The following is a 12,574-nucleotide window of genomic DNA, read 5'->3' as shown; positions in this document are numbered from 1 at the left end:
ATAGGACCCTGGGCGTTGATTTCGTCCAATTCCGAGAATATTTCCTTACTAGGATTTCTGAAACCAAAAACAGCAGAAAACAAAGAATCGGCTCTTCGGCATCTCGTCAATAGGTTAGTGCCGGAAAATGTATAATAATGACATATAATGTGTATAAAACATGTGAGTATCATCATAAAAGTAGCATGGAACATAAGAAATTATAGATACGTTTGGGACGTATCAGACATCCATCTGCCAAATCTCATAATCGAAAAATGCAGCTATTGCTAACAAAATCCTCACAGATTTTAGCTTCGCTACAGGTGAGAAAGTCTCATCGTAGTCAACACCTTGAATTTGTCGGAAACCCTTTGCGACAAGTCGAGCTTTATAGACAGTAATATTACCATCAGCATCTGTTTTTCTCTTGAAGATCCATTTATTCTCGACAGCCTTGCGGCTATCAGGTAAGTCTACCAAAGTCCACACTTTGTTATCATACATGGATCCCATTTCGGATTTCATGGCTTCTTGCCATTTGTTGGAATCTGGGCTCATCATCGCTTCTTCATACGTCGCAGGGTCTTCATCATTGTTGTCCACAATCATGACATTTAGACAAGGATCATACCAATCAGGAGTGGCACATTCCCTTGTCGATCTGCGAGGTTCAGTAGCTATCTCGTTTGAAGTTTGATGATCATTATCATTAGCTTCCTCTGTTGACGGTGTAGGCGGCATAGGAACATCTTCCGGTACTGCGCTACTCTGATCAATGAGTGAAGATTCATCAATCTCATCGAGTTCTACTTTTCTTCCAGTCACTTTTTTAGTGAGAAATTCTTTCTCAAGAAAGGTTCCATTCTTAGCAACAAAGATCTTGCCTTCGGATCTGTGATAGAAAGTGTACCCTATAGTTTCCTTACGGTATCCTATGAAGACGCATTTCTCCGCTTTGGGTTCTAGCTTGTCCGGTTGTAACTTTTTTACATAGGCTTCGCAACCCCAAACTTTTAGGAACGACAGCTTAGGTTTCTTATTAAACCATAATTCATACAGCGTCGTTTCAACGGATTTTGATGGTGCTCTATTTAAAGTGAATGCAGCTGTCTCTAATGCATAAGTCCAAAATGATAACGGTAAATCAGTAAGAGACATCATAGAACGAACCATATCTAAGAGAGTTCGATTACGACGTTCGGACACACCATTTCATTGTGGTGTTCCCGGCGGTGTCAATTGTGAAAGTATTACGCATTTCTTTAAATGCATGCCAAACTCATAACTCAGATATTCACCTCCGCGATCAGATCGTAGAAATTTAATCTTCTTGTTACGTTGATTTTCTACTTCACTTTGGAATTCCTTAAACTTCTCGAAAGTTTCGGATTTATGTTTCATGAAATAGATATACCCATATCTACTCAGATCATCTGTGAAGGTTAGAACATAACGATAACCACCGCACGATGCTACACTCATTGGTCCGCATACATCGGTATGTATGATTTCCTATAAGTCAGTAGCTCGCTCCATAATACCAGAGAATGGAGTCTTAGTCATTTTTCCTATTAGACATGCTTCACATCTATCAAGTGACTCAAAATCAAGTGATTCAAGTAATCCATCAGTATGGAGTTTCTTCATGCGTTTCACTCCAATATGACCAAGACGACAGTGCCACATATAAGTAGAATTATCATTCAATTTAATTCGCTTAGCATCAATGTTATGAATATGTGTATCACTACTATCGAGATCTAACAGAAATAAACCATTCTTTTCAGGTGCTCGACCATAAAAGATTTAATTCATAAAAATAGAACAACCATTATTCTCAGACTTGAATGAATAACCGTCTTGCATTAAACAAGATCCAGATATAATGTTCATGCTCAACGCGGGTACAAAATAACAATTATTGAGGTTTAAAACTAATCCCGAAGGTAGATGTAGAGGAAGTGTGCCGACAGCGATCACATCAACTTTGGATCCATTTCCAACGCGCATCGTCACTTCATCCTTTAATAGTCTTCGTTTATTCTTTAGTTCCTGTTTTGAGTTAGAAATATGAGCAACCGAACCAGTATCAAATACCCAAGTACTAGTACGAGAACCAGTAAGATAAACATCTATAACATGTATATCAGATATACCTTCTTTCTTCTTCTTGACAAGGCCGCTCTTCAGATCCGCCAAATACTTGGAGCAATTATGCTTCCAGTGTCCCTTCTCCTTGCAGTAATAGCACTCAGCATCAGGCTTAGGGCCAGTCTTAGGTTTCACAGGAGGCGTGGCAGCTTTCTTGCCACCCTTCTTGAATTTTCCCTTAGACTTGCTCTGTTTCTTGAAACTGGTGGTCTTGTTGACCATCAACACTTGGTGCTCTTTCTTGATCTCAATCTCAGCAGATTTCAGCATGGAGAAGAGTCCAGGTAACTCTTTGTTCATGTTTTGCATATTGTAGTTCATCACAAAGTTCTTGTAACTAGGTGGCAGTGATTGAAGGACACGATTAATCCCCAGTCGGTTAGGAATCACTATTCCCAAATCACTGAGTTTCTTCGCATGCCCGGTCATGGCGAGCATGTTCTCACTAACGGAGCTGCCTTCTTCCATCATGCAACTGAAGAAGTGTTTCGATGCTTCATAGCATTCCACGGTCGCATGAGTTTCAAAGATAGTTTTCAACTCATTGACCAACTCATGAGGATCGTGGTGCTCAAAACGTTTTTGAAGATCGGCTTCCAGACTGCATAGGATGGCACACTGAACTTGAGAGTACCGAGTTTTCCGAGTCGCGTAAACATTCTTTACTTCATCGGTTTCAGTTTCTGCAGGAGGGTCACCTAGCGGTGCATCAAGCACATATTGCAGATTTCCGCCATTGAGGAAGATCCTCACATGACGGAACCAGTCGGTGAAGTTGCTACCGTTGCTCTTAAGCTTTTCTTTCTCTAGGAACTGGTTAAAATTGATTGGGGACGCCATATCTACAACATATATTTGCAATAGTTTAGACTAATGTTTATGACAAATTGAGTTCAAATTTTAATTTAAAAAAATTAAAAACTAGGTGAACTCCCACTCAAAACAATATCCCTCACATTGTCTTAGTGATCACACGAACCAAATCCACCACACCAAGTCCGATCATCACGAGACAAGATGTAATTTCAATGGCGAACACTCAAAGTGTTCATCATATCAATCATATGATTCATGCTCTACCTTTCGGTATCATGTGTTCCGAGACCATGTCTGTGCATGCTAGGCTCGTCAAGGCCACCTTAGTATCCGCATGTGCAAAACTGGCTTACACCCGTTGTATGCACTTGTGGAGTCTATCACAACCGATCATCACGAGATGCTTCAAAACGACAAGTCTTGGCAACGGTGCTACTAAGGATGAACACTTTATTATCTTGATATTTTAGTGAGAGGGATCATCTTATAATGCTACCGTCGCGATCTAAGCAAAATAAGATGCATAAAGGATTAACATCACATGCAGTTCATATGTGATATGATATGGCCTTTTTGTCTTTGCGCCTTTGATCTTCATCTCCAAAGCACGGACATGATCTCCATCATCAACGGGCATGATCTCCATCATCATCGGCGTAGCGTCAAGGTCAATGGCGCCGTCTTCATGATTGTTCTCCCATGTAGCAACTATTACAACTTCTTTGAAATACTACTCAACATGAAATTTAAAGACAACCATAAGGCTCCTGCCTGTTGCCACAATACAATAACGATCATCTCATACATATTCATCATCACATTATGGCCATATCACATCACCAAACCCTACAAAAACAAGTTAGACGTCTCTAATTTGGTTTGCATATTTTACGTGGTTTAGGGTTTTCGAGTAAGAACTAATCTACCTACGAACATGAACCACAACGGTGATACTAGTGTTGTCAATAGAAGAGTAAATTGAATCTTCACTATAGTAGGAGAGACAGACACCCGCAAAGCCACTTATGCAATACAAGTTGCATGTCGAGCGTGGAGCAAATCTCATGAACGCGGTCATGTAAAGTTAGCTCGAGCCGCTTCATATGCCACAAAGATGCAAAGTACTCAAACTAAAGACAACATAAGCATCAACGCCCACAAAACCATTGTGTTCTACTCGTGCAACCATCTATGCATAGACACGGCTCTGATACCACTGTAGGGATTCGTTGCATAGAAAACAAAAAAATTCCTACCGCGAGAACGCAATCCAAGCCAAGATGCAATCTAGAAGACGGGAGCAACGAGGAGATGATCGAGACTCACCCTTGAAGATTTCCAAAGCCTACAAGATGAGGCTCTTGTTGCTGCGGTAGACGATCACTTGCCGCTTGCAAAAGCGCGTAGAAGATCTTGATCACGGTGCCACGATCGGGCAGCACCTCCGTACTCGGTCACACGTTCGGTGTTGATGAAGACGACGTCCTTCTCCCTGTTCCAGTGGGCAGAGGAAGTAGTAGCTCCTCCTTGACTCCGGCAGCACGACGGCGTGGTGGCGGTGGCGATGGAGAACTCCGGCGGAGCTTCGCTAAGCGTGCCGGAGAGGTGGAGGAGAGAGGGGGCGGCTAGGGTTTGGGAGAGGGGGTGTGATGTCTACTTCCCCCTCCTTTTCCTGTAGACAGTGTTGGGCCTCCAAGAGCAGAGGTTTGTAGAACAGCAGCAAGTATTCCCTTAAGTGGATCACCCAAGGTTTATCGAACTCAGGGAGGAAGAGGTCAAAGATATCCCTCTCATGCAACCCTGCAACCACAAAGCAAGAAGTCTCTTGTGTCCCCAACACACCTAATAGGTGCACTAGTTCGGCGAAGAGATAGTGAAATACAGGTGGTATGAATATATATGAGCAGTAGCAACGGTGCCAGAAAATAGCTTCTTTGGCGTGTAGTTGATGGTGGTAGTATTGCACAGTAGTAACACGGTGAAACAAAGAAACAAGCAGTAGTAACGCAGCAGTATTTAGGAACAAGGCCTAGGGATTAGACTTTCACTAGTGGACACTCTCAACATTGATCACATAACAGAATAGATAAATGCATACTCTACACTTTTGTTGGATGATGAACACATTGCGTAGGATTACACGAACCCTCAATGCCGGAGTTAACAAGCTCCACAATTCAATGTTCATATTTAAGTAACCTTAGAGTGTAAGATAGATCAATACGACTAAACCAAGTACTAACGTAGCATGCACACTGTCACCTTCATGCTAAGAAAGGAGGAATAGATCACATCAATATTATCATAGCAATAGTTAACTTCGCAATCTACAAGAGATCATGATCATAGCATAAACCAAGTACTAACACGGATGCACACACTGTCACCATTACACCGTGCAGGAGGAATAAAACTACTTTAATAACATTGCTAGAGTAGCACATAGATAAATTGTGATACAAATACATTGCAATCATAAAGAGATATAAATAAGCACCTCACTATGCCATTCATCAGTGAATAAGTATTCTGTGAAATATAGCCTAAGAGACCCACACGGTGCACACACTGTCACCTTTACACACGTGGGACAAGGAGTCTCCGGAGATCACATAAGTAAAATTCACTTGACTAGCATAACGACATCTAGATTACAAGCATCATCATATGAATCTCAATCATGTAAGGCAGCTCATGAGATTATTGTATTGAAGTACATAGGAGAGAGATGAACCACATAGCTACCGGTACAGCCCCAAGCCTCGATGGAGAACTACTCCCTCCTCATGGGAGCAGCAGCGGTGATGAAGATGGTGGTGGAGATGGCAGCGGTGTCGATGGAGAAGCCTTCCGGGGGCACTTCCCCGTTCCGGCGGCGTGCCGGAACAGAGACTCCTGTCCCCCAGATCTTGGCCTCGCGATGGCGGCGGCTCTGGAAGGTTTCTGTGGGTTTCGTCGAACGTATCAGGGTTTTCGCGACGGAGGCTTTAAATAGGCGAAGAGGCGGCGCCAGAGGGTCGAAGGGGTGCCCACACCATAGGGTGGCGCGAGCCCCCCCTGGCCGCGCCGGCCTAGGGTTTGGTGGGCCTGTGCCCCCTCCCTGGTGGCTCTCGGGTGTTCTGGATGCTTCCGGGCAAAATAGGAACCTGGGCGTTGATTTCGTCCAATTCCGAGAATATTTCGTTACTAGGATTTCTGAAACCAAAAACAGCAGAAAACAGGAACTGGCACTTCAGCATCTTGTTAATAGGTTAGTTCCAGAAAATGCACGAATATGACATAAAGTGTGCATAAAACATGTAGATAACATCAATAATGTGGCATGGAACATAAGAAATTATCGATACGTCGGAGACGTATCAGCATCCCCAAGCTTAGTTCTGCTCATCCCGAGCAGGTAAAACGATAACAAAGATAATTTCTGGAGTGACATGCCATCATAATCTTGATCATAATATTTGTAAAGCATATGTAGTGAATGCAGCGATCAAAACAATGTATATGACATGAGTAAACAACTGAATCATAAAGCAAAGACTTTTCATGAATAGTACTTCAAGACAAGCATCAATAAGTCTTGCATAAGAGTTAACTCATGAAGCAATAATTCAAAGTAAAGACATTGAAGCAACACAAAGGAAGATTAAGTTTCAGCGGTTGCTTTCAACTTGTAACATGTATATCTCATGGATATTGTCAACATAGAGTAATATAATAAGTGCAATAAGCAAATATGTAGGAATCAATGCACAGTTCACACAAGTGTTTGCTTCTTGATGTGGAGAGAAATAGGTGAACTGACTCAACATTGAAAGTAAAAGAATGGTCCTCCATAGAGGAAAAGCATCGATTGCTATATTTGTGCTAGAGCTTTGATTTTGAAAACATGAAACAATTTTGTCAACGGTAGTAATAAAGCATATGTATCATGTAAATTATATCTTATAAGTTGCAAGCCTCATGCATAGTATACTAATAGTGCCCGCACCTTGTCCTAATTAGCTTGGACTACCGGATCATCGCAATGCACATGTTTTAACCAAGTGTCACAAAGGGGTACCTCTATGCCGCCTGTACAAAGGTCTAAGGAGAAAGCTCGCATTGAATTTCTCGCTATTGATTATTCTCAACTTAGACATCCATACCGGGACAACATAGACAACAGATAATGGACTCCTCTTTTATGCATAAGCATGTAACAACAATTAATAATTTTCTCATATGAGATTGAGGATATTTGTCCAAAACTGAAACTTCCACCATGGATCATGGCTTTAGTTAGCGGCCCAATGTTCTTCTCTAACAATATGCATGCTTAACCATAAGGTGGTAGATCGCTCTTACTTCAGACAAGACGAACATGCATAGCAACTCACATGAAATTCAACAAAGAGTAGTTGATGGCGTCCCCAGTGAACATGGTTATCGCACAACAAGCAACTTAATAAGAGATAAAGTGCATAAGTACATATTCAATACCACAATAGTTTTTAAGCTATTTGTCCCATGAGCTATATATTGCAAAGGTGAATGATGGAATTTTAAAGGTAGCACTCAAGCAATTTACTTTGGAATGGCGGAAAATACCATGTAGTAGGTAGGTATGGTGGACACAAATGGCATAGTGGTTGGCTCAAGGATTTTGGATGCACGAGAAGTATTCCCTCTCAATACAAGATTTAGGCTAGCAAGGCTTATTTGAAACAAACACAAGGATGAACCGGTGCAGCAAAACTCACATAAAGGACATATTGAAAACATTATAAGACTCTACACCGTCTTCCTTGTTGTTCAAAACTCAATACTAGATATTATCTAGACCTTAGAGAGACCAAATATGCAAACCAAATTTTAGCATGCTCTATGTATTTCTTCATTAATGGGTGCAAAGCATATGATGCAAGAGCTTAAACATGAGCACAACAATTGCCAAGTATCACATTACCCAAGACATTATAGCAAATTACTACATGTATCATTTTCCAATTCCAACCATATAACAATTTAACGAAGAAGAAACTTCGCCATGAATATTAAAAGCTAAGAACACATGTGTTCATATGCAACAGCGGAGCGTGTCTCTCTCCCACACAAGCATGATATAATCCAATTTATTCAAACGAAAACAAAAATAAGAAACATACAGACGCTCCAAGTAAAGCACATAAGATGTGACCGAATAAAAATATAGTTTCAAGAGAAGGAACCTGATAATTTGTCGATGAAAAAGGGGATGCCTTGGGCATCCCCAAGCTTAGACGCTTGAGTCTTCTTGATATATGCAGGGGTGAACCACCGGGGCATCCCCAAGCTTAGAGCTTTCACTCTTCTTGATCATAGTATATCATCCTCCTCTCTTGACCCTTGAAAACTTCCTTCACACCAAACTTCTCATAAACTTCATTAGAGGGGTTAGTACATAATCAAAAACTCACATGTTCAGAGGTGACACAATCATTCTTAACACTTCTGGACATTGCTCAAAGCTACTGGAAGGTAATGGAACAAAGAAATCCACCCAACACAGCGAAAGAAGCAATGCAAAATAAAAGGCAGAATCTGTCAAAACAGAACAGTCCGTAAAGACGAATTTTTAATAAATACTTCCGTTGCTCAGATCAGAAAACTCAAAACTAATGAAAGTTGCGTACATATCTGAGGAACACGCACGTAAATTGGCATATTTTTCTGATTTTTCTACAGAGAAAACAGCCCAGATTCGTGACAGATAGAAATCTGTTTCTGCGCAAAAATCCAAATCTAGTATCAACCTTCGATTAGAGGCTTCACTTGGCACAACAAAACACAAAACTAAGATAAGGAGAGGTTGCTACAGTAGTAAACAACTTCCAAGACACAAAATAAAATAGAGGTACTGTAGTAAAATAACACATGGGTTATCTCCCAAGAAGTTCTTTTCTTTATAGCCATTAAGATGGGCTCAGCAGTTTTAATGATGCACTCGCAAGAAATAGTATTTGAAGCAAAAGAGAGCATCAAGAGGAAAATTCAAAACAAATTTAAGTCTAACATGCTTCCTATGCATAGGAATCTTGTAAATAAACAAGTTCATGAAGAGCAAAGTAACAAGCATAGGAAGATAAAACAAGTGTAGTTTCAAAAATTTCAGCACATAGAGAGGTGTTTTAGTAACATGAAAATTTCTACAACCATATTTTCCTCTCTCATAATAACTTTCAGTAGCAACATGAGCAAACTCAACAATATAACTATCACATAAAGCATTCTTATCATGAGTCTCATGCATAAAATTATTACTACTCCCAACATAAGCATAGTTATTCTTATTAATTGTAGTAGGAGCAAATTCAACAAAGTAGCTATCATTATTATTCTCATCAAGTGTAGGAGGCATAGTATTATCATCATAAAAATTACTCTCCATAGTAGGCGGCACTAAAAGACCAATATCATTATAATCATCATAAATAGGAGGCAAAATATCATCAAAGTAAATTTTCTCCTCAATGCTTGGGGGACTAAAAAGATCATGCTCATCAAAACCAGCTTCCCCAAGCTTAGAATTTTCCACATCATTAGCAACAATGGTGTTCAAAGTGTTCATACTAATATGTTCCATGGGTTTTTTAATTTTCGGATCAAACCATCCATGTCTTAAATCAGGAAATAGAGTAAAAAGCTCATTGTTGTCCATTATGCCTTACTAGTGTAAACAAGAAACAAAAAGTTGCAATTGCAGGATCTAAAGGAAATAGCTTTGAGTACTTACGGCGCCGGAAAATAGCTTAGTAGCCGAGATCCGGAGTGTGAGTACCTTTTACCTTTCCTCACTGCAAGAACGGCGCCAGAAAATAGCTTGATGTCTACTTCCCCCTCCTTTTCCTATAGACAGTGTTGGGCCTCCAAGAGCAGAGGTTTGTAGAACAACAGCAAGTTTTCCCTTAAGTGGATCACCCAAGGTTTATCGAACTCAGGGAGGAAGAGGTCAAAGATATCCCTCTCATGCAACCCTGCAACCACAAAGCAAGAAGTCTCTTGTGTCCCCAACACACCTAATAGGTGCACTAGTTCGGCGAAGAGATAGTGAAATACAGGTGGTATGAATATATATGAGCAGTAGCAACGGTGCCAGAAAATAGCTTGCTGGCGTGTAGTTGATGGTGGTAGTATTGCAGCAGTAGTAACACAGTGAAACAGTAAACAAGCAGTAGTAACGCAGCAGTATTTAGGAACAAGGCCTAGGGATTAGACTTTCACTAGTGGACACTCTCAACATTGATCACATAACAGAATAGATAAATGCATACTCTACACTTTTGTTGGATGATGAACACATTGCGTAGGATTACACGAACCCTCAATGCCGGAGTTAACAAGCTCCACAATTCAATGTTCATATTTAAGTAACCTTAGAGTGTAAGATAGATCAATACGACTAAACCAAGTACTAACGTAGCATGCACACTGTCACCTTCATGCTAAGAAAGGAGGAATAGATCACATCAATATTATCATAGCAATAGTTAACTTCGCAATCTACAAGAGATCATGATCATAGCATAAACCAAGTACTAACACGGATGCACACACTGTCACCATTACACCGTGCAGGAGGAATAAAACTACTTTAATAACATTGCTAGAGTAGCACATAGATAAATTGTGATACAAATACATTGCAATCATAAAGAGATATAAATAAGCACCTCACTATGCCATTCATCAGTGAATAAGTATTCTGTGAAATATAGCCTAAGAGACCCACACGGTGCACACACTGTCACCTTTACACACATGGGACAAGGAGTCTCCGGAGATCACATAAGTAAAATTCACTTGACTAGCATAACGACATCTAGATTACAAGCATCATCATATGAATCTCAATCATGTAAGGCAGCTCATGAGATTATTGTATTGAAGTACATAGGCGAGAGATGAACCACATAGCTACCGGTACAGCCCCAAGCCTCGATGGAGAACTACTCCCTCCTCATGGGAGCAGCAGCGGTGATGAAGATGGTGGTGGAGATGGCAGCGGTGTCGATGGAGAAGCCTTCCGGGGGCACTTCCCCGTTCCGGCGGCGTGCCGGAACAGAGACTCCTGTCCCCCAGATCTTGGCCTCGCGATGGCGGCGGCTCTGGAAGGTTTCTGTGGGTTTCGTCGAACGTATCAGGGTTTTCGCGACGGAGGCTTTAAATAGGCGAAGAGGCGGCGCCAGAGGGTCGAAGGGGTGCCCACACCATAGGGTGGCGCGGGCCCCCCCCCCTGGCCGCGCTGGCCTAGGGTTTGGTGGGCCTGTGCCCCCTCCCTGGTGGCTCTCGGGTGTTCTGGATGCTTCCGGGCAAAATAGGAACCTGGGCGTTGATTTCGTCCAATTCCGAGAATATTTCGTTACTAGGATTTCTGAAACCAAAAACAGCAGAAAACAGGAACTGGCACTTCGGCATCTTGTTAATAGGTTAGTTCCAGAAAATGCACGAATATGATATAAAGTGTGCATAAAACATGTAGATAACATCAATAATGTGGCATGGAACATAAGAAATTATCGATACGTCGGAGACGTATCAGGGTGGCCAGCCTCTATGGGGTGCGGCCATCTTGGTGGCTTGTGGTGGCCGGCCCCCTCCCCTATGCCCCTCATTATATAGGTGGAACCCCAAGTGTTGGACTACAAGTCTTCGAATAAGACCCCAACCCAAAACCTTCCATGTAGTAGGGAAACCTACCCAAGGTGGGACTCCCACCCAAGTGGGATTCCCACCCTTCCATGAAGGGGGGTGGCCGGCCCCCTTGGTGGAGTCCACCTTGGACTCCCCCCTCTAGGGTTGGCCGGCCATGGGGAGGTGGAGTCCCTCCGGGACTCTTCCTTCCTTAGTGATTTCTTCCGGACTTTTCTAGAACCTTCTAGAATCTTCCATAAATACACCGGATCATTTCCAAACTTGGAATATGACTTCCTATATATTAATCTTATTCTCCGGACCATTCCGGAACTCCTCGTGATGTCCGGGATCTCATCTGAGACTTCGAACAATACTTCGAACTCCATTCCATATTCAAGTTCTACTATTACAACAACAAACCTTAAGTGTGTCACCCTACGGTTCGTGAACTATGTAGACATGGTTGAGATCTCTCTCCGACCAATAACCAATAGCGGGATCTGGAGATCCATAATGGCTCTCACATATTCAACGATGACTTAGTGATCGAATGAACCATTCACATACGATACCAATTCCCTTTGTCACGCGATATTTTACTTGTCCGAGGTTTGATCATCGGTATCACTCTATACCTTGTTCAACCTCGTCTCCTGACAAGTACTCTTTACTCGTACCGTGGTATGTGGTCTATTTATGAACTTATTCATATGCTTGCAAGACATTAGACGACATTCCACCGAGAGGGCCCAAAGTATATCTATCCGTCATCGGGATGGACAAATCCCACTGTTGATCCATATGCCTCAACTCATACTTTCCGGATACTTAATCCCACCTTTATAACCACCCATTTACGCAGTGGCGTTTGATGTAATCAAAGTACCTTTCCAGTATAAGTGATTTATATGATCTCATGGTCATAAGGACTAGGTAACTATGTATTGAAAGCTTATAGCAAATAACTTAATGA

The sequence above is a fragment of the Lolium perenne genome, chromosome 5 (genome assembly GCF_019359855.2).
Source record: "Lolium perenne isolate Kyuss_39 chromosome 5, Kyuss_2.0, whole genome shotgun sequence".
Classification (NCBI taxonomy): Eukaryota; Viridiplantae; Streptophyta; class Magnoliopsida; order Poales; family Poaceae; genus Lolium; species Lolium perenne.
This window is presented reverse-complemented; position numbering follows the sequence as displayed.